Source organism: Heptranchias perlo, chromosome 9, assembly GCF_035084215.1.
Source record: "Heptranchias perlo isolate sHepPer1 chromosome 9, sHepPer1.hap1, whole genome shotgun sequence".
NCBI classification, from domain to species: Eukaryota; Metazoa; Chordata; class Chondrichthyes; order Hexanchiformes; family Hexanchidae; genus Heptranchias; species Heptranchias perlo.
Window position 1 is genome coordinate 1,785,853 of NC_090333.1, and position 21,031 is coordinate 1,806,883.

Below are 21,031 nucleotides of genomic sequence, written 5' to 3' on the forward strand. Positions count from 1 at the left end.
TGGTCTAAGACGCAACCTTTTAAACTCGTTGAGACCCGGGTTCGAATCCCGGTCGGGGGGATGACTTTCTGGTGCAGATTAATTGGCACCACTCAAAGAAAGTCTCCCCTCCTGAGCGCTAATGCTCCACCCTCACCACCGCCACCTTTTCCTCTCCTTGACAAACAGACAGACAGTCCAGTTCGGGAGCGCAGCTTGCATTTGAAAGCAGACCCTGCTTGTTCAAAGTCAACGGCACCAAGTTATTTTGCACTTTGAATTATATCGCTACGTGCGAGCGGCATTCAGCCGAGGAGAAGAAAGAAATACCACTGAGCTGAGAAAGTAAGTGTAATATATCAGCTTTATTCTCAGTAATAATACATACACACACATACACACACACACACACAGAGACGCTGGGAAAGAGCTGTTTTTCCTTTTGAATATCTCCCCACAGGGAGGTGCACCGTTCCCAGAGACACTGCAATACTGGGTCGATGCGTGGAGTGGACGGAGCAAGCCCCTGTTCCATCTCCCTGTTCCAAAAATCAATTTAATATATGGTCCCCAGATAGGGGACGTATCAGATATTAAACTGATAAGAACAGATTTTTTTTTTTTTTTTTTTTTTCTGACACTCTGGGTGCCTTATTTCCTTACAGATTCATTCCAGATTCCTTGCAGTGACATTACATCAAGCCAAAGCTCTACAAGCCAAAGCTCTACACTCTGCCCGAGGGGATTTCTCCCTGACTGCATCCCCCCGGCATACAATGGCAGGAAGGCTCCAAATGGTTGCCTTCCCCCACTTGACCACTTGATCTTAGCCAAAAGGCCGAGAAGCGATGACGCGCTCGATGCGAATTGATCTCGGCTCCTGTTTGCACTCCCTCTTTGGTCTCTGGCTGCCTGTGTTTAATGCAGTCTAGAAGCACTGCCGTTCTCTCCCACTCTGGCCACATTTTTGCCACCGTTTCTAATTGCAACAGTGGATGAGTTTAAAGATTTTTTTCCCTTTCTTGCCAGGATTGCTTGACAGATTGGTAAATTTGCCAGTAGGCCACCAATCAGATGGGAGAGGGTTGGGTCTCACCGGACCTCCGTCAGTCAGTCTCAGTCACTAACGAACTGCCGTGGAAGGAGACCTCTTTAAGGAAAACTAGTGACGTGATGTGACGTGTCTCACAGTGAGTGAGTGAGATTGCAACGGCCAATTGAGAAAGAGGTGAGGTGCTGACAATCGGCAGCTCGTGTTGAAACATTCATTCCACGGCAGGCAAGACCAATGAAAAAAAATACTGCAGAGGCTGGCTCGGCTGGCTGGCTGGCTGGCTGGCTGGAAATGGGAAATAAAAACACAAGACGTGTTAAAGGCTGGCTAAACTGTCGAAAGAAACAAGGCGTTAATGTTTCAGAAGTGCCTATTGAAAGGTGTCTCTCAAGCTGCTCCCTGACTGGGCCCTGTCCATTGTCATGTTAATCGCTGGTTAAACTGTCGGAAGAAACAAGGCGTTAATGTTTCAGAAGTGCATATTGAAAAATGTCTTTCAAACTGCTCCCTGACTGGGCCCCGTTCATTGTCATGTTAATCCCAGGGCGGGGCGGGACTGCTTTGACCAGGAGACCTGTTTTCCGGGACGCAGGTGTGACATTCCAGGGAGGCACCTACTTTGTGCTGATTCGAAACTACGACTACAACGGCAACTTGCAGTTCTATATTACAACAACAACGCGCTGCATTGAAACTAAAAGTTAGATTTTCAATCCCATAGTCCACCAATCGGATGGGAGACGGTGTGTGTCTGTGTGTGTGTGTGTGAGAGTCAGTGTCAGTCAGTCTCTCTCTCTCTCTCTCTCTCTCTCTCACTCTAACTCTAACTCTAACTCAGAGCTGCTGTGGAAGGAAACCTTTTTAAAAAGAACTTGCATATTGAAAAAAAGATGTGTCTCAAGCTGCCGGGCCCTGTCCATTGTCACGTTAATGGCAGGGCGGGCAGGACTGCTTTGACCAGGAGACCTGTTTTCTGGGACGCAGGTGTGAGATTCCAGGGGACCTGCTTTGTGCTGATTTCCCTGCGTGCGTGCGTCCGTCCCTCCCTGCCTCCCTCCCCCCAGGCCTTCCTTCTGAACACCTTTGTCGTTTAATCGAGGGTCAAAAGCCTGCCTGTGAAAGGGAAGGATCAGCCGGTCGGCCCCCTGCTGGTCGCTGCTGCCAGCGCAGCGCAGCGCAGCAGGCGTGCGTGTCCTCAGCCTCTTGTACAAGTTCCCAGGGAGTTGAGGCAGTTCCCTCCGGTGGTCTAGTGGTCTAAGACGCAACCTTTTAAACTCGTTGAGACCCGGGTTCGAATCCCGGTCGGGGGGATGACTTTCTGGTGCAGATTAATTGGCACCACTCAAAGAAAGTCTCCCCTCCTGAGCGCTAATGCTCCACCCTCACCACCGCCACCTTTTCCTCTCCTTGACAAACAGACAGACAGTCCAGTTCGGGAGCGCAGCTTGCATTTGAAAGCAGACCCTGCTTGTTCAAAGTCAACGGCACCAAGTTATTTTGCACTTTGAATTATATCGCTACGTGCGAGCGGCATTCAGCCGAGGAGAAGAAAGAAATACCACTGAGCTGAGAAAGTAAGTGTAATATATCAGCTTTATTCTCAGTAATAATACATACACACACATACACACACACACACACAGAGACGCTGGGAAAGAGCTGTTTTTCCTTTTGAATATCTCCCCACAGGGAGGTGCACCGTTCCCAGAGACACTGCAATACTGGGTCGATGCGTGGAGTGGACGGAGCAAGCCCCTGTTCCATCTCCCTGTTCCAAAAATCAATTTAATATATGGTCCCCAGATAGGGGACGTATCAGATATTAAACTGATAAGAACAGATTTTTTTTTTTTTTTTTTTTTTTTTTTCTGACACTCTGGGGTGCCTTATTGCCTTTCAGATTCATTCCAGATTCCTTGCAGTGACATTACATCAAGCCAAAGCTCTACAAGCCAAAGCTCTACACTCTGCCCGAGGGGATTTCTCCCTGACTGCATCCCCCCGGCATACAATGGCAGGAAGGCTCCAAATGGTTGCCTTCCCCCACTTGACCACTTGATCTTAGCCAAAAGGCCGAGAAGCGATGACGCGCTCGATGCGAATTGATCTCGGCTCCTGTTTGCACTCCCTCTTTGGTCTCTGGCTGCCTGTGTTTAATGCAGTCTAGAAGCACTGCCGTTCTCTCCCACTCTGGCCACATTTTTGCCACCGTTTCTAATTGCAACAGTGGATGAGTTTAAAGATTTTTTTCCCTTTCTTGCCAGGATTGCTTGACAGATTGGTAAATTTGCCAGTAGGCCACCAATCAGATGGGAGAGGGTTGGGTCTCACCGGACCTCCGTCAGTCAGTCTCAGTCACTAACGAACTGCCGTGGAAGGAGACCTCTTTAAGGAAAACTAGTGACGTGATGTGACGTGTCTCACAGTGAGTGAGTGAGATTGCAACGGCCAATTGAGAAAGAGGTGAGGTGCTGACAATCGGCAGCTCGTGTTGAAACATTCATTCCACGGCAGGCAAGACCAATGAAAAAAAATACTGCAGAGGCTGGCTCGGCTGGCTGGCTGGCTGGCTGGCTGGAAATGGGAAATAAAAACACAAGACGTGTTAAAGGCTGGCTAAACTGTCGAAAGAAACAAGGCGTTAATGTTTCAGAAGTGCCTATTGAAAGGTGTCTCTCAAGCTGCTCCCTGACTGGGCCCTGTCCATTGTCATGTTAATCGCTGGTTAAACTGTCGGAAGAAACAAGGCGTTAATGTTTCAGAAGTGCATATTGAAAAATGTCTTTCAAACTGCTCCCTGACTGGGCCCCGTTCATTGTCATGTTAATCCCAGGGCGGGGCGGGACTGCTTTGACCAGGAGACCTGTTTTCCGGGACGCAGGTGTGACATTCCAGGGAGGCACCTACTTTGTGCTGATTCGAAACTACGACTACAACGGCAACTTGCAGTTCTATATTACAACAACAACGCGCTGCATTGAAACTAAAAGTTAGATTTTCAATCCCATAGTCCACCAATCGGATGGGAGACGGTGTGTGTCTGTGTGTGTGTGTGTGAGAGTCAGTGTCAGTCAGTCTCTCTCTCTCTCTCTCTCTCTCTCTCACTCTAACTCTAACTCTAACTCAGAGCTGCTGTGGAAGGAAACCTTTTTAAAAAGAACTTGCATATTGAAAAAAAGATGTGTCTCAAGCTGCCGGGCCCTGTCCATTGTCACGTTAATGGCAGGGCGGGCAGGACTGCTTTGACCAGGAGACCTGTTTTCTGGGACGCAGGTGTGAGATTCCAGGGGACCTGCTTTGTGCTGATTTCCCTGCGTGCGTGCGTCCGTCCCTCCCTGCCTCCCTCCCCCCAGGCCTTCCTTCTGAACACCTTTGTCGTTTAATCGAGGGTCAAAAGCCTGCCTGTGAAAGGGAAGGATCAGCCGGTCGGCCCCCTGCTGGTCGCTGCTGCCAGCGCAGCGCAGCGCAGCAGGCGTGCGTGTCCTCAGCCTCTTGTACAAGTTCCCAGGGAGTTGAGGCAGTTCCCTCCGGTGGTCTAGTGGTCTAAGACGCAACCTTTTAAACTCGTTGAGACCCGGGTTCGAATCCCGGTCGGGGGGATGACTTTCTGGTGCAGATTAATTGGCACCACTCAAAGAAAGTCTCCCCTCCTGAGCGCTAATGCTCCACCCTCACCACCGCCACCTTTTCCTCTCCTTGACAAACAGACAGACAGTCCAGTTCGGGAGCGCAGCTTGCATTTGAAAGCAGACCCTGCTTGTTCAAAGTCAACGGCACCAAGTTATTTTGCACTTTGAATTATATCGCTACGTGCGAGCGGCATTCAGCCGAGGAGAAGAAAGAAATACCACTGAGCTGAGAAAGTAAGTGTAATATATCAGCTTTATTCTCAGTAATAATACATACACACACATACACACACACACACACAGAGACGCTGGGAAAGAGCTGTTTTTCCTTTTGAATATCTCCCCACAGGGAGGTGCACCGTTCCCAGAGACACTGCAATACTGGGTCGATGCGTGGAGTGGACGGAGCAAGCCCCTGTTCCATCTCCCTGTTCCAAAAATCAATTTAATATATGGTCCCCAGATAGGGGACGTATCAGATATTAAACTGATAAGAACAGATTTTTTTTTTTTTTTTTTTTTTCTGACACTCTGGGTGCCTTATTTCCTTACAGATTCATTCCAGATTCCTTGCAGTGACATTACATCAAGCCAAAGCTCTACAAGCCAAAGCTCTACACTCTGCCCGAGGGGATTTCTCCCTGACTGCATCCCCCCGGCATACAATGGCAGGAAGGCTCCAAATGGTTGCCTTCCCCCACTTGACCACTTGATCTTAGCCAAAAGGCCGAGAAGCGATGACGCGCTCGATGCGAATTGATCTCGGCTCCTGTTTGCACTCCCTCTTTGGTCTCTGGCTGCCTGTGTTTAATGCAGTCTAGAAGCACTGCCGTTCTCTCCCACTCTGGCCACATTTTTGCCACCGTTTCTAATTGCAACAGTGGATGAGTTTAAAGATTTTTTTCCCTTTCTTGCCAGGATTGCTTGACAGATTGGTAAATTTGCCAGTAGGCCACCAATCAGATGGGAGAGGGTTGGGTCTCACCGGACCTCCGTCAGTCAGTCTCAGTCACTAACGAACTGCCGTGGAAGGAGACCTCTTTAAGGAAAACTAGTGACGTGATGTGACGTGTCTCACAGTGAGTGAGTGAGATTGCAACGGCCAATTGAGAAAGAGGTGAGGTGCTGACAATCGGCAGCTCGTGTTGAAACATTCATTCCACGGCAGGCAAGACCAATGAAAAAAAATACTGCAGAGGCTGGCTCGGCTGGCTGGCTGGCTGGCTGGCTGGAAATGGGAAATAAAAACACAAGACGTGTTAAAGGCTGGCTAAACTGTCGAAAGAAACAAGGCGTTAATGTTTCAGAAGTGCCTATTGAAAGGTGTCTCTCAAGCTGCTCCCTGACTGGGCCCTGTCCATTGTCATGTTAATCGCTGGTTAAACTGTCGGAAGAAACAAGGCGTTAATGTTTCAGAAGTGCATATTGAAAAATGTCTTTCAAACTGCTCCCTGACTGGGCCCCGTTCATTGTCATGTTAATCCCAGGGCGGGGCGGGACTGCTTTGACCAGGAGACCTGTTTTCCGGGACGCAGGTGTGACATTCCAGGGAGGCACCTACTTTGTGCTGATTCGAAACTACGACTACAACGGCAACTTGCAGTTCTATATTACAACAACAACGCGCTGCATTGAAACTAAAAGTTAGATTTTCAATCCCATAGTCCACCAATCGGATGGGAGACGGTGTGTGTCTGTGTGTGTGTGTGTGAGAGTCAGTGTCAGTCAGTCTCTCTCTCTCTCTCTCTCTCTCTCTCACTCTAACTCTAACTCTAACTCAGAGCTGCTGTGGAAGGAAACCTTTTTAAAAAGAACTTGCATATTGAAAAAAAGATGTGTCTCAAGCTGCCGGGCCCTGTCCATTGTCACGTTAATGGCAGGGCGGGCAGGACTGCTTTGACCAGGAGACCTGTTTTCTGGGACGCAGGTGTGAGATTCCAGGGGACCTGCTTTGTGCTGATTTCCCTGCGTGCGTGCGTCCGTCCCTCCCTGCCTCCCTCCCCCCAGGCCTTCCTTCTGAACACCTTTGTCGTTTAATCGAGGGTCAAAAGCCTGCCTGTGAAAGGGAAGGATCAGCCGGTCGGCCCCCTGCTGGTCGCTGCTGCCAGCGCAGCGCAGCGCAGCAGGCGTGCGTGTCCTCAGCCTCTTGTACAAGTTCCCAGGGAGTTGAGGCAGTTCCCTCCGGTGGTCTAGTGGTCTAAGACGCAACCTTTTAAACTCGTTGAGACCCGGGTTCGAATCCCGGTCGGGGGGATGACTTTCTGGTGCAGATTAATTGGCACCACTCAAAGAAAGTCTCCCCTCCTGAGCGCTAATGCTCCACCCTCACCACCGCCACCTTTTCCTCTCCTTGACAAACAGACAGACAGTCCAGTTCGGGAGCGCAGCTTGCATTTGAAAGCAGACCCTGCTTGTTCAAAGTCAACGGCACCAAGTTATTTTGCACTTTGAATTATATCGCTACGTGCGAGCGGCATTCAGCCGAGGAGAAGAAAGAAATACCACTGAGCTGAGAAAGTAAGTGTAATATATCAGCTTTATTCTCAGTAATAATACATACACACACATACACACACACACACACAGAGACGCTGGGAAAGAGCTGTTTTTCCTTTTGAATATCTCCCCACAGGGAGGTGCACCGTTCCCAGAGACACTGCAATACTGGGTCGATGCGTGGAGTGGACGGAGCAAGCCCCTGTTCCATCTCCCTGTTCCAAAAATCAATTTAATATATGGTCCCCAGATAGGGGACGTATCAGATATTAAACTGATAAGAACAGATTTTTTTTTTTTTTTTTTTTTTTTTTTCTGACACTCTGGGGTGCCTTATTGCCTTTCAGATTCATTCCAGATTCCTTGCAGTGACATTACATCAAGCCAAAGCTCTACAAGCCAAAGCTCTACACTCTGCCCGAGGGGATTTCTCCCTGACTGCATCCCCCCGGCATACAATGGCAGGAAGGCTCCAAATGGTTGCCTTCCCCCACTTGACCACTTGATCTTAGCCAAAAGGCCGAGAAGCGATGACGCGCTCGATGCGAATTGATCTCGGCTCCTGTTTGCACTCCCTCTTTGGTCTCTGGCTGCCTGTGTTTAATGCAGTCTAGAAGCACTGCCGTTCTCTCCCACTCTGGCCACATTTTTGCCACCGTTTCTAATTGCAACAGTGGATGAGTTTAAAGATTTTTTTCCCTTTCTTGCCAGGATTGCTTGACAGATTGGTAAATTTGCCAGTAGGCCACCAATCAGATGGGAGAGGGTTGGGTCTCACCGGACCTCCGTCAGTCAGTCTCAGTCACTAACGAACTGCCGTGGAAGGAGACCTCTTTAAGGAAAACTAGTGACGTGATGTGACGTGTCTCACAGTGAGTGAGTGAGATTGCAACGGCCAATTGAGAAAGAGGTGAGGTGCTGACAATCGGCAGCTCGTGTTGAAACATTCATTCCACGGCAGGCAAGACCAATGAAAAAAAATACTGCAGAGGCTGGCTCGGCTGGCTGGCTGGCTGGCTGGCTGGAAATGGGAAATAAAAACACAAGACGTGTTAAAGGCTGGCTAAACTGTCGAAAGAAACAAGGCGTTAATGTTTCAGAAGTGCCTATTGAAAGGTGTCTCTCAAGCTGCTCCCTGACTGGGCCCTGTCCATTGTCATGTTAATCGCTGGTTAAACTGTCGGAAGAAACAAGGCGTTAATGTTTCAGAAGTGCATATTGAAAAATGTCTTTCAAACTGCTCCCTGACTGGGCCCCGTTCATTGTCATGTTAATCCCAGGGCGGGGCGGGACTGCTTTGACCAGGAGACCTGTTTTCCGGGACGCAGGTGTGACATTCCAGGGAGGCACCTACTTTGTGCTGATTCGAAACTACGACTACAACGGCAACTTGCAGTTCTATATTACAACAACAACGCGCTGCATTGAAACTAAAAGTTAGATTTTCAATCCCATAGTCCACCAATCGGATGGGAGACGGTGTGTGTCTGTGTGTGTGTGTGTGAGAGTCAGTGTCAGTCAGTCTCTCTCTCTCTCTCTCTCTCTCTCTCACTCTAACTCTAACTCTAACTCAGAGCTGCTGTGGAAGGAAACCTTTTTAAAAAGAACTTGCATATTGAAAAAAAGATGTGTCTCAAGCTGCCGGGCCCTGTCCATTGTCACGTTAATGGCAGGGCGGGCAGGACTGCTTTGACCAGGAGACCTGTTTTCTGGGACGCAGGTGTGAGATTCCAGGGGACCTGCTTTGTGCTGATTTCCCTGCGTGCGTGCGTCCGTCCCTCCCTGCCTCCCTCCCCCCAGGCCTTCCTTCTGAACACCTTTGTCGTTTAATCGAGGGTCAAAAGCCTGCCTGTGAAAGGGAAGGATCAGCCGGTCGGCCCCCTGCTGGTCGCTGCTGCCAGCGCAGCGCAGCGCAGCAGGCGTGCGTGTCCTCAGCCTCTTGTACAAGTTCCCAGGGAGTTGAGGCAGTTCCCTCCGGTGGTCTAGTGGTCTAAGACGCAACCTTTTAAACTCGTTGAGACCCGGGTTCGAATCCCGGTCGGGGGGATGACTTTCTGGTGCAGATTAATTGGCACCACTCAAAGAAAGTCTCCCCTCCTGAGCGCTAATGCTCCACCCTCACCACCGCCACCTTTTCCTCTCCTTGACAAACAGACAGACAGTCCAGTTCGGGAGCGCAGCTTGCATTTGAAAGCAGACCCTGCTTGTTCAAAGTCAACGGCACCAAGTTATTTTGCACTTTGAATTATATCGCTACGTGCGAGCGGCATTCAGCCGAGGAGAAGAAAGAAATACCACTGAGCTGAGAAAGTAAGTGTAATATATCAGCTTTATTCTCAGTAATAATACATACACACACATACACACACACACACACAGAGACGCTGGGAAAGAGCTGTTTTTCCTTTTGAATATCTCCCCACAGGGAGGTGCACCGTTCCCAGAGACACTGCAATACTGGGTCGATGCGTGGAGTGGACGGAGCAAGCCCCTGTTCCATCTCCCTGTTCCAAAAATCAATTTAATATATGGTCCCCAGATAGGGGACGTATCAGATATTAAACTGATAAGAACAGATTTTTTTTTTTTTTTTTTTTTTTTTTTTTTTTTTTTTTTTTTTTTTTTTTTTTTTCTGACACTCTGGGGTGCCTTATTGCCTTTCAGATTCATTCCAGATTCCTTGCAGTGACATTACATCAAGCCAAAGCTCTACAAGCCAAAGCTCTACACTCTGCCCGAGGGGATTTCTCCCTGACTGCATCCCCCCGGCATACAATGGCAGGAAGGCTCCAAATGGTTGCCTTCCCCCACTTGACCACTTGATCTTAGCCAAAAGGCCGAGAAGCGATGACGCGCTCGATGCGAATTGATCTCGGCTCCTGTTTGCACTCCCTCTTTGGTCTCTGGCTGCCTGTGTTTAATGCAGTCTAGAAGCACTGCCGTTCTCTCCCACTCTGGCCACATTTTTGCCACCGTTTCTAATTGCAACAGTGGATGAGTTTAAAGATTTTTTTCCCTTTCTTGCCAGGATTGCTTGACAGATTGGTAAATTTGCCAGTAGGCCACCAATCAGATGGGAGAGGGTTGGGTCTCACCGGACCTCCGTCAGTCAGTCTCAGTCACTAACGAACTGCCGTGGAAGGAGACCTCTTTAAGGAAAACTAGTGACGTGATGTGACGTGTCTCACAGTGAGTGAGTGAGATTGCAACGGCCAATTGAGAAAGAGGTGAGGTGCTGACAATCGGCAGCTCGTGTTGAAACATTCATTCCACGGCAGGCAAGACCAATGAAAAAAAATACTGCAGAGGCTGGCTCGGCTGGCTGGCTGGCTGGCTGGCTGGAAATGGGAAATAAAAACACAAGACGTGTTAAAGGCTGGCTAAACTGTCGAAAGAAACAAGGCGTTAATGTTTCAGAAGTGCCTATTGAAAGGTGTCTCTCAAGCTGCTCCCTGACTGGGCCCTGTCCATTGTCATGTTAATCGCTGGTTAAACTGTCGGAAGAAACAAGGCGTTAATGTTTCAGAAGTGCATATTGAAAAATGTCTTTCAAACTGCTCCCTGACTGGGCCCCGTTCATTGTCATGTTAATCCCAGGGCGGGGCGGGACTGCTTTGACCAGGAGACCTGTTTTCCGGGACGCAGGTGTGACATTCCAGGGAGGCACCTACTTTGTGCTGATTCGAAACTACGACTACAACGGCAACTTGCAGTTCTATATTACAACAACAACGCGCTGCATTGAAACTAAAAGTTAGATTTTCAATCCCATAGTCCACCAATCGGATGGGAGACGGTGTGTGTCTGTGTGTGTGTGTGTGAGAGTCAGTGTCAGTCAGTCTCTCTCTCTCTCTCTCTCTCTCTCTCACTCTAACTCTAACTCTAACTCAGAGCTGCTGTGGAAGGAAACCTTTTTAAAAAGAACTTGCATATTGAAAAAAAGATGTGTCTCAAGCTGCCGGGCCCTGTCCATTGTCACGTTAATGGCAGGGCGGGCAGGACTGCTTTGACCAGGAGACCTGTTTTCTGGGACGCAGGTGTGAGATTCCAGGGGACCTGCTTTGTGCTGATTTCCCTGCGTGCGTGCGTCCGTCCCTCCCTGCCTCCCTCCCCCCAGGCCTTCCTTCTGAACACCTTTGTCGTTTAATCGAGGGTCAAAAGCCTGCCTGTGAAAGGGAAGGATCAGCCGGTCGGCCCCCTGCTGGTCGCTGCTGCCAGCGCAGCGCAGCGCAGCAGGCGTGCGTGTCCTCAGCCTCTTGTACAAGTTCCCAGGGAGTTGAGGCAGTTCCCTCCGGTGGTCTAGTGGTCTAAGACGCAACCTTTTAAACTCGTTGAGACCCGGGTTCGAATCCCGGTCGGGGGGATGACTTTCTGGTGCAGATTAATTGGCACCACTCAAAGAAAGTCTCCCCTCCTGAGCGCTAATGCTCCACCCTCACCACCGCCACCTTTTCCTCTCCTTGACAAACAGACAGACAGTCCAGTTCGGGAGCGCAGCTTGCATTTGAAAGCAGACCCTGCTTGTTCAAAGTCAACGGCACCAAGTTATTTTGCACTTTGAATTATATCGCTACGTGCGAGCGGCATTCAGCCGAGGAGAAGAAAGAAATACCACTGAGCTGAGAAAGTAAGTGTAATATATCAGCTTTATTCTCAGTAATAATACATACACACACACACACACACACAGAGACGCTGGGAAAGAGCTGTTTTTCCTTTTGAATATCTCCCCACAGGGAGGTGCACCGTTCCCAGAGACACTGCAATACTGGGTCGATGCGTGGAGTGGACGGAGCAAGCCCCTGTTCCATCTCCCTGTTCCAAAAATCAATTTAATATATGGTCCCCAGATAGGGGACGTATCAGATATTAAACTGATAAGAACAGATTTTTTTTTTTTTTTTTTTTTTTTTTTTTTTTTTTCTGACACTCTGGGGTGCCTTATTGCCTTACAGATTCATTCCAGATTCCTTGCAGTGACATTACATCAAGCCAAAGCTCTACAAGCCAAAGCTCTACACTCTGCCCGAGGGGATTTCTCCCTGACTGCATCCCCCCGGCATACAATGGCAGGAAGGCTCCAAATGGTTGCCTTCCCCCACTTGACCACTTGATCTTAGCCAAAAGGCCGAGAAGCGATGACGCGCTCGATGCGAATTGATCTCGGCTCCTGTTTGCACTCCCTCTTTGGTCTCTGGCTGCCTGTGTTTAATGCAGTCTAGAAGCACTGCCGTTCTCTCCCACTCTGGCCACATTTTTGCCACCGTTTCTAATTGCAACAGTGGATGAGTTTAAAGATTTTTTTCCCTTTCTTGCCAGGATTGCTTGACAGATTGGTAAATTTGCCAGTAGGCCACCAATCAGATGGGAGAGGGTTGGGTCTCACCGGACCTCCGTCAGTCAGTCTCAGTCACTAACGAACTGCCGTGGAAGGAGACCTCTTTAAGGAAAACTAGTGACGTGATGTGACGTGTCTCACAGTGAGTGAGTGAGATTGCAACGGCCAATTGAGAAAGAGGTGAGGTGCTGACAATCGGCAGCTCGTGTTGAAACATTCATTCCACGGCAGGCAAGACCAATGAAAAAAAATACTGCAGAGGCTGGCTCGGCTGGCTGGCTGGCTGGCTGGCTGGAAATGGGAAATAAAAACACAAGACGTGTTAAAGGCTGGCTAAACTGTCGAAAGAAACAAGGCGTTAATGTTTCAGAAGTGCCTATTGAAAGGTGTCTCTCAAGCTGCTCCCTGACTGGGCCCTGTCCATTGTCATGTTAATCGCTGGTTAAACTGTCGGAAGAAACAAGGCGTTAATGTTTCAGAAGTGCATATTGAAAAATGTCTTTCAAACTGCTCCCTGACTGGGCCCCGTTCATTGTCATGTTAATCCCAGGGCGGGGCGGGACTGCTTTGACCAGGAGACCTGTTTTCCGGGACGCAGGTGTGACATTCCAGGGAGGCACCTACTTTGTGCTGATTCGAAACTACGACTACAACGGCAACTTGCAGTTCTATATTACAACAACAACGCGCTGCATTGAAACTAAAAGTTAGATTTTCAATCCCATAGTCCACCAATCGGATGGGAGACGGTGTGTGTCTGTGTGTGTGTGTGAGAGAGTCAGTGTCAGTCAGTCTCTCTCTCTCTCTCTCTCTCTCTCTCACTCTAACTCTAACTCTAACTCAGAGCTGCTGTGGAAGGAAACCTTTTTAAAAAGAACTTGCATATTGAAAAAAAGATGTGTCTCAAGCTGCCGGGCCCTGTCCATTGTCACGTTAATGGCAGGGCGGGCAGGACTGCTTTGACCAGGAGACCTGTTTTCTGGGACGCAGGTGTGAGATTCCAGGGGACCTGCTTTGTGCTGATTTCCCTGCGTGCGTGCGTCCGTCCCTCCCTGCCTCCCTCCCCCCAGGCCTTCCTTCTGAACACCTTTGTCGTTTAATCGAGGGTCAAAAGCCTGCCTGTGAAAGGGAAGGATCAGCCGGTCGGCCCCCTGCTGGTCGCTGCTGCCAGCGCAGCGCAGCGCAGCAGGCGTGCGTGTCCTCAGCCTCTTGTACAAGTTCCCAGGGAGTTGAGGCAGTTCCCTCCGGTGGTCTAGTGGTCTAAGACGCAACCTTTTAAACTCGTTGAGACCCGGGTTCGAATCCCGGTCGGGGGGATGACTTTCTGGTGCAGATTAATTGGCACCACTCAAAGAAAGTCTCCCCTCCTGAGCGCTAATGCTCCACCCTCACCACCGCCACCTTTTCCTCTCCTTGACAAACAGACAGACAGTCCAGTTCGGGAGCGCAGCTTGCATTTGAAAGCAGACCCTGCTTGTTCAAAGTCAACGGCACCAAGTTATTTTGCACTTTGAATTATATCGCTACGTGCGAGCGGCATTCAGCCGAGGAGAAGAAAGAAATACCACTGAGCTGAGAAAGTAAGTGTAATATATCAGCTTTATTCTCAGTAATAATACATACACACACACACACACACACACACACAGAGACGCTGGGAAAGAGCTGTTTTTCCTTTTGAATATCTCCCCACAGGGAGGTGCACCGTTCCCAGAGACACTGCAATACTGGGTCGATGCGTGGAGTGGACGGAGCAAGCCCCTGTTCCATCTCCCTGTTCCAAAAATCAATTTAATATATGGTCCCCAGATAGGGGACGTATCAGATATTAAACTGATAAGAACAGATTTTTTTTTTTTTTTTTTTTTTTTTTTCTGACACTCTGGGGTGCCTTATTGCCTTTCAGATTCATTCCAGATTCCTTGCAGTGACATTACATCAAGCCAAAGCTCTACAAGCCAAAGCTCTACACTCTGCCCGAGGGGATTTCTCCCTGACTGCATCCCCCCGGCATACAATGGCAGGAAGGCTCCAAATGGTTGCCTTCCCCCACTTGACCACTTGATCTTAGCCAAAAGGCCGAGAAGCGATGACGCGCTCGATGCGAATTGATCTCGGCTCCTGTTTGCACTCCCTCTTTGGTCTCTGGCTGCCTGTGTTTAATGCAGTCTAGAAGCACTGCCGTTCTCTCCCACTCTGGCCACATTTTTGCCACCGTTTCTAATTGCAACAGTGGATGAGTTTAAAGATTTTTTTCCCTTTCTTGCCAGGATTGCTTGACAGATTGGTAAATTTGCCAGTAGGCCACCAATCAGATGGGAGAGGGTTGGGTCTCACCGGACCTCCGTCAGTCAGTCTCAGTCACTAACGAACTGCCGTGGAAGGAGACCTCTTTAAGGAAAACTAGTGACGTGATGTGACGTGTCTCACAGTGAGTGAGTGAGATTGCAACGGCCAATTGAGAAAGAGGTGAGGTGCTGACAATCGGCAGCTCGTGTTGAAACATTCATTCCACGGCAGGCAAGACCAATGAAAAAAAATACTGCAGAGGCTGGCTCGGCTGGCTGGCTGGCTGGCTGGCTGGAAATGGGAAATAAAAACACAAGACGTGTTAAAGGCTGGCTAAACTGTCGAAAGAAACAAGGCGTTAATGTTTCAGAAGTGCCTATTGAAAGGTGTCTCTCAAGCTGCTCCCTGACTGGGCCCTGTCCATTGTCATGTTAATCGCTGGTTAAACTGTCGGAAGAAACAAGGCGTTAATGTTTCAGAAGTGCATATTGAAAAATGTCTTTCAAACTGCTCCCTGACTGGGCCCCGTTCATTGTCATGTTAATCCCAGGGCGGGGCGGGACTGCTTTGACCAGGAGACCTGTTTTCCGGGACGCAGGTGTGACATTCCAGGGAGGCACCTACTTTGTGCTGATTCGAAACTACGACTACAACGGCAACTTGCAGTTCTATATTACAACAACAACGCGCTGCATTGAAACTAAAAGTTAGATTTTCAATCCCATAGTCCACCAATCGGATGGGAGACGGTGTGTGTCTGTGTGTGTGTGTGTGAGAGTCAGTGTCAGTCAGTCTCTCTCTCTCTCTCTCTCTCTCTCTCACTCTAACTCTAACTCTAACTCAGAGCTGCTGTGGAAGGAAACCTTTTTAAAAAGAACTTGCATATTGAAAAAAAGATGTGTCTCAAGCTGCCGGGCCCTGTCCATTGTCACGTTAATGGCAGGGCGGGCAGGACTGCTTTGACCAGGAGACCTGTTTTCTGGGACGCAGGTGTGAGATTCCAGGGGACCTGCTTTGTGCTGATTTCCCTGCGTGCGTGCGTCCGTCCCTCCCTGCCTCCCTCCCCCCAGGCCTTCCTTCTGAACACCTTTGTCGTTTAATCGAGGGTCAAAAGCCTGCCTGTGAAAGGGAAGGATCAGCCGGTCGGCCCCCTGCTGGTCGCTGCTGCCAGCGCAGCGCAGCGCAGCAGGCGTGCGTGTCCTCAGCCTCTTGTACAAGTTCCCAGGGAGTTGAGGCAGTTCCCTCCGGTGGTCTAGTGGTCTAAGACGCAACCTTTTAAACTCGTTGAGACCCGGGTTCGAATCCCGGTCGGGGGGATGACTTTCTGGTGCAGATTAATTGGCACCACTCAAAGAAAGTCTCCCCTCCTGAGCGCTAATGCTCCACCCTCACCACCGCCACCTTTTCCTCTCCTTGACAAACAGACAGACAGTCCAGTTCGGGAGCGCAGCTTGCATTTGAAAGCAGACCCTGCTTGTTCAAAGTCAACGGCACCAAGTTATTTTGCACTTTGAATTATATCGCTACGTGCGAGCGGCATTCAGCCGAGGAGAAGAAAGAAATACCACTGAGCTGAGAAAGTAAGTGTAATATATCAGCTTTATTCTCAGTAATAATACATACACACACATACACACACACACACACAGAGACGCTGGGAAAGAGCTGTTTTTCCTTTTGAATATCTCCCCACAGGGAGGTGCACCGTTCCCAGAGACACTGCAATACTGGGTCGATGCGTGGAGTGGACGGAGCAAGCCCCTGTTCCATCTCCCTGTTCCAAAAATCAATTTAATATATGGTCCCCAGATAGGGGACGTATCAGATATTAAACTGATAAGAACAGATTTTTTTTTTTTTTTTTTTTTTTTTTTTTTTTTTTTTTTTTTTTTTTTTTTTTTTCTGACACTCTGGGGTGCCTTATTGCCTTTCAGATTCATTCCAGATTCCTTGCAGTGACATTACATCAAGCCAAAGCTCTACAAGCCAAAGCTCTACACTCTGCCCGAGGGGATTTCTCCCTGACTGCATCCCCCCGGCATACAATGGCAGGAAGGCTCCAAATGGTTGCCTTCCCCCACTTGACCACTTGATCTTAGCCAAAAGGCCGAGAAGCGATGACGCGCTCGATGCGAATTGATCTCGGCTCCTGTTTGCACTCCCTCTTTGGTCTCTGGCTGCCTGTGTTTAATGCAGTCTAGAAGCACTGCCGTTCTCTCCCACTCTGGCCACATTTTTGCCACCGTTTCTAATTGCAACAGTGGATGAGTTTAAAGATTTTTTTCCCTTTCTTGCCAGGATTGCTTGACAGATTGGTAAATTTGCCAGTAGGCCACCAATCAGATGGGAGAGGGTTGGGTCTCACCGGACCTCCGTCAGTCAGTCTCAGTCACTAACGAACTGCCGTGGAAGGAGACCTCTTTAAGGAAAACTAGTGACGTGATGTGACGTGTCTCACAGTGAGTGAGTGAGATTGCAACGGCCAATTGAGAAAGAGGTGAGGTGCTGACAATCGGCAGCTCGTGTTGAAACATTCATTCCACGGCAGGCAAGACCAATGAAAAAAAATACTGCAGAGGCTGGCTCGGCTGGCTGGCTGGCTGGCTGGCTGGAAATGGGAAATAAAAACACAAGACGTGTTAAAGGCTGGCTAAACTGTCGAAAGAAACAAGGCGTTAATGTTTCAGAAGTGCCTATTGAAAGGTGTCTCTCAAGCTGCTCCCTGACTGGGCCCTGTCCATTGTCATGTTAATCGCTGGTTAAACTGTCGGAAGAAACAAGGCGTTAATGTTTCAGAAGTGCATATTGAAAAATGTCTTTCAAACTGCTCCCTGACTGGGCCCCGTTCATTGTCATGTTAATCCCAGGGCGGGGCGGGACTGCTTTGACCAGGAGACCTGTTTTCCGGGACGCAGGTGTGACATTCCAGGGAGGCACCTACTTTGTGCTGATTCGAAACTACGACTACAACGGCAACTTGCAGTTCTATATTACAACAACAACGCGCTGCATTGAAACTAAAAGTTAGATTTTCAATCCCATAGTCCACCAATCGGATGGGAGACGGTGTGTGTCTGTGTGTGTGTGTGTGAGAGTCAGTGTCAGTCAGTCTCTCTCTCTCTCTCTCTCTCTCTCTCACTCTAACTCTAACTCTAACTCAGAGCTGCTGTGGAAGGAAACCTTTTTAAAAAGAACTTGCATATTGAAAAAAAGATGTGTCTCAAGCTGCCGGGCCCTGTCCATTGTCACGTTAATGGCAGGGCGGGCAGGACTGCTTTGACCAGGAGACCTGTTTTCTGGGACGCAGGTGTGAGATTCCAGGGGACCTGCTTTGTGCTGATTTCCCTGCGTGCGTGCGTCCGTCCCTCCCTGCCTCCCTCCCCCCAGGCCTTCCTTCTGAACACCTTTGTCGTTTAATCGAGGGTCAAAAGCCTGCCTGTGAAAGGGAAGGATCAGCCGGTCGGCCCCCTGCTGGTCGCTGCTGCCAGCGCAGCGCAGCGCAGCAGGCGTGCGTGTCCTCAGCCTCTTGTACAAGTTCCCAGGGAGTTGAGGCAGTTCCCTCCGGTGGTCTAGTGGTCTAAGACGCAACCTTTTAAACTCGTTGAGACCCGGGTTCGAATCCCGGTCGGGGGGATGACTTTCTGGTGCAGATTAATTGGCACCACTCAAAGAAAGTCTCCCCTCCTGAGCGCTAATGCTCCACCCTCACCACCGCCACCTTTTCCTCTCCTTGACAAACAGACAGACAGTCCAGTTCGGGAGCGCAGCTTGCATTTGAAAGCAGACCCTGCTTGTTCAAAGTCAACGGCACCAAGTTATTTTGCACTTTGAATTATATCGCTACGTGCGAGCGGCATTCAGCCGAGGAGAAGAAAGAAATACCACTGAGCTGAGAAAGTAAGTGTAATATATCAGCTTTATTCTCAGTAATAATACATACACACACACACACACACACAGAGACGCTGGGAAAGAGCTGTTTTTCCTTTTGAATATCTCCCCACAGGGAGGTGCACCGTTCCCAGAGACACTGCAATACTGGGTCGATGCGTGGAGTGGACGGAGCAAGCCCCTGTTCCATCTCCCTGTTCCAAAAATCAATTTAATATATGGTCCCCAGATAGGGGACGTATCAGATATTAAACTGATAAGAACAGATTTTTTTTTTTTTTTTTTTTTTTTTTTTTTTTTTTCTGACACTCTGGGGTGCCTTATTGCCTTACAGATTCATTCCAGATTCCTTGCAGTGACATTACATCAAGCCAAAGCTCTACAAGCCAAAGCTCTACACTCTGCCCGAGGGGATTTCTCCCTGACTGCATCCCCCCGGCATACAATGGCAGGAAGGCTCCAAATGGTTGCCTTCCCCCACTTGACCACTTGATCTTAGCCAAAAGGCCGAGAAGCGATGACGCGCTCGATGCGAATTGATCTCGGCTCCTGTTTGCACTCCCTCTTTGGTCTCTGGCTGCCTGTGTTTAATGCAGTCTAGAAGCACTGCCGTTCTCTCCCACTCTGGCCACATTTTTGCCACCGTTTCTAATTGCAACAGTGGATGAGTTTAAAGATTTTTTTCCCTTTCTTGCCAGGATTGCTTGACAGATTGGTAAATTTGCCAGTAGGCCACCAATCAGATGGGAGAGGGTTGGGTCTCACCGGACCTCCGTCAGTCAGTCTCAGTCACTAACGAACTGCCGTGGAAGGAGACCTCTTTAAGGAAAACTAGTGACGTGATGTGACGTGTCTCACAGTGAGTGAGTGAGATTGCAACGGCCAATTGAGAAAGAGGTGAGGTGCTGACAATCGGCAGCTCGTGTTGAAACATTCATTCCACGGCAGGCAAGACCAATGAAAAAAAATACTGCAGAGGCTGGCTCGGCTGGCTGGCTGGCTGGCTGGCTGGAAATGGGAAATAAAAACACAAGACGTGTTAAAGGCTGGCTAAACTGTCGAAAGAAACAAGGCGTTAATGTTTCAGAAGTGCCTATTGAAAGGTGTCTCTCAAGCTGCTCCCTGACTGGGCCCTGTCCATTGTCATGTTAATCGCTGGTTAAACTGTCGGAAGAAACAAGGCGTTAATGTTTCAGAAGTGCATATTGAAAAATGTCTTTCAAACTGCTCCCTGACTGGGCCCCGTTCATTGTCATGTTAATCCCAGGGCGGGGCGGGACTGCTTTGACCAGGAGACCTGTTTTCCGGGACGCAGGTGTGACATTCCAGGGAGGCACCTACTTTGTGCTGATTCGAAACTACGACTACAACGGCAACTTGCAGTTCTATATTACAACAACAACGCGCTGCATTGAAACTAAAAGTTAGATTTTCAATCCCATAGTCCACCAATCGGATGGGAGACGGTGTGTGTCTGTGTGTGTGTGTGAGAGAGTCAGTGTCAGTCAGTCTCTCTCTCTCTCTCTCTCTCTCTCTCACTCTAACTCTAACTCTAACTCAGAGCTGCTGTGGAAGGAAACCTTTTTAAAAAGAACTTGCATATTGAAAAAAAGATGTGTCTCAAGCTGCCGGGCCCTGTCCATTGTCACGTTAATGGCAGGGCGGGCAGGACTGCTTTGACCAGGAGACCTGTTTTCTGGGACGCAGGTGTGAGATTCCAGGGGACCTGCTTTGTGCTGATTTCCCTGCGTGCGTGCGTCCGTCCCTCCCTGCCTCCCTCCCCCCAGGCCTTCCTTCTGAACACCTTTGTCGTTTAATCGAGGGTCAAAAGCCTGCCTGTGAAAGGGAAGGATCAGCCGGTCGGCCCCCTGCTGGTCGCTGCTGCCAGCGCAGCGCAGCGCAGCAGGCGTGCGTGTCCTCAGCCTCTTGTACAAGTTCCCAGGGAGTTGAGGCAGTTCCCTCCGGTGGTCTAGTGGTCTAAGACGCAACCTTTTAAACTCGTTGAGACCCGGGTTCGAATCCCGGTCGGGGGGATGACTTTCTGGTGCAGATTAATTGGCACCACTCAAAGAAAGTCTCCCCTCCTGAGCGCTAATGCTCCACCCTCACCACCGCCACCTTTTCCTCTCCTTGACAAACAGACAGACAGTCCAGTTCGGGAGCGCAGCTTGCATTTGAAAGCAGACCCTGCTTGTTCAAAGTCAACGGCACCAAGTTATTTTGCACTTTGAATTATATCGCTACGTGCGAGCGGCATTCAGCCGAGGAGAAGAAAGAAATACCACTGAGCTGAGAAAGTAAGTGTAATATATCAGCTTTATTCTCAGTAATAATACATACACACACACACACACA

At 49.3% G+C, this 21,031-nt stretch overlaps 9 pseudogenes; all 9 read right to left on the bottom strand.

The window, feature by feature from the left end:
* Window positions 1–438: 438 nt before the first annotated feature.
* Window positions 439–646, bottom strand: LOC137325885 (U2 spliceosomal RNA; annotated as a pseudogene).
* Window positions 647–2,721: 2,075 nt separating this feature from the next.
* LOC137325962 (U2 spliceosomal RNA) lies at window positions 2,722–2,935 on the bottom strand (annotated as a pseudogene).
* A 2,075-nt stretch (window positions 2,936–5,010) lies between these two features.
* Window positions 5,011–5,218, bottom strand: LOC137325886 (U2 spliceosomal RNA; annotated as a pseudogene).
* Window positions 5,219–7,293: 2,075 nt separating this feature from the next.
* On the bottom strand, window positions 7,294–7,507 carry LOC137325963 (U2 spliceosomal RNA; annotated as a pseudogene).
* Window positions 7,508–9,582: 2,075 nt separating this feature from the next.
* Window positions 9,583–9,753, bottom strand: LOC137326007 (U2 spliceosomal RNA; annotated as a pseudogene).
* A 2,140-nt stretch (window positions 9,754–11,893) lies between these two features.
* LOC137325943 (U2 spliceosomal RNA) lies at window positions 11,894–12,115 on the bottom strand (annotated as a pseudogene).
* A 2,075-nt stretch (window positions 12,116–14,190) lies between these two features.
* LOC137325964 (U2 spliceosomal RNA) lies at window positions 14,191–14,404 on the bottom strand (annotated as a pseudogene).
* A 2,075-nt stretch (window positions 14,405–16,479) lies between these two features.
* Window positions 16,480–16,650, bottom strand: LOC137326008 (U2 spliceosomal RNA; annotated as a pseudogene).
* Window positions 16,651–18,790: 2,140 nt separating this feature from the next.
* LOC137325944 (U2 spliceosomal RNA) lies at window positions 18,791–19,012 on the bottom strand (annotated as a pseudogene).
* Between the last annotated feature and the right edge of the window lie 2,019 nt (window positions 19,013–21,031).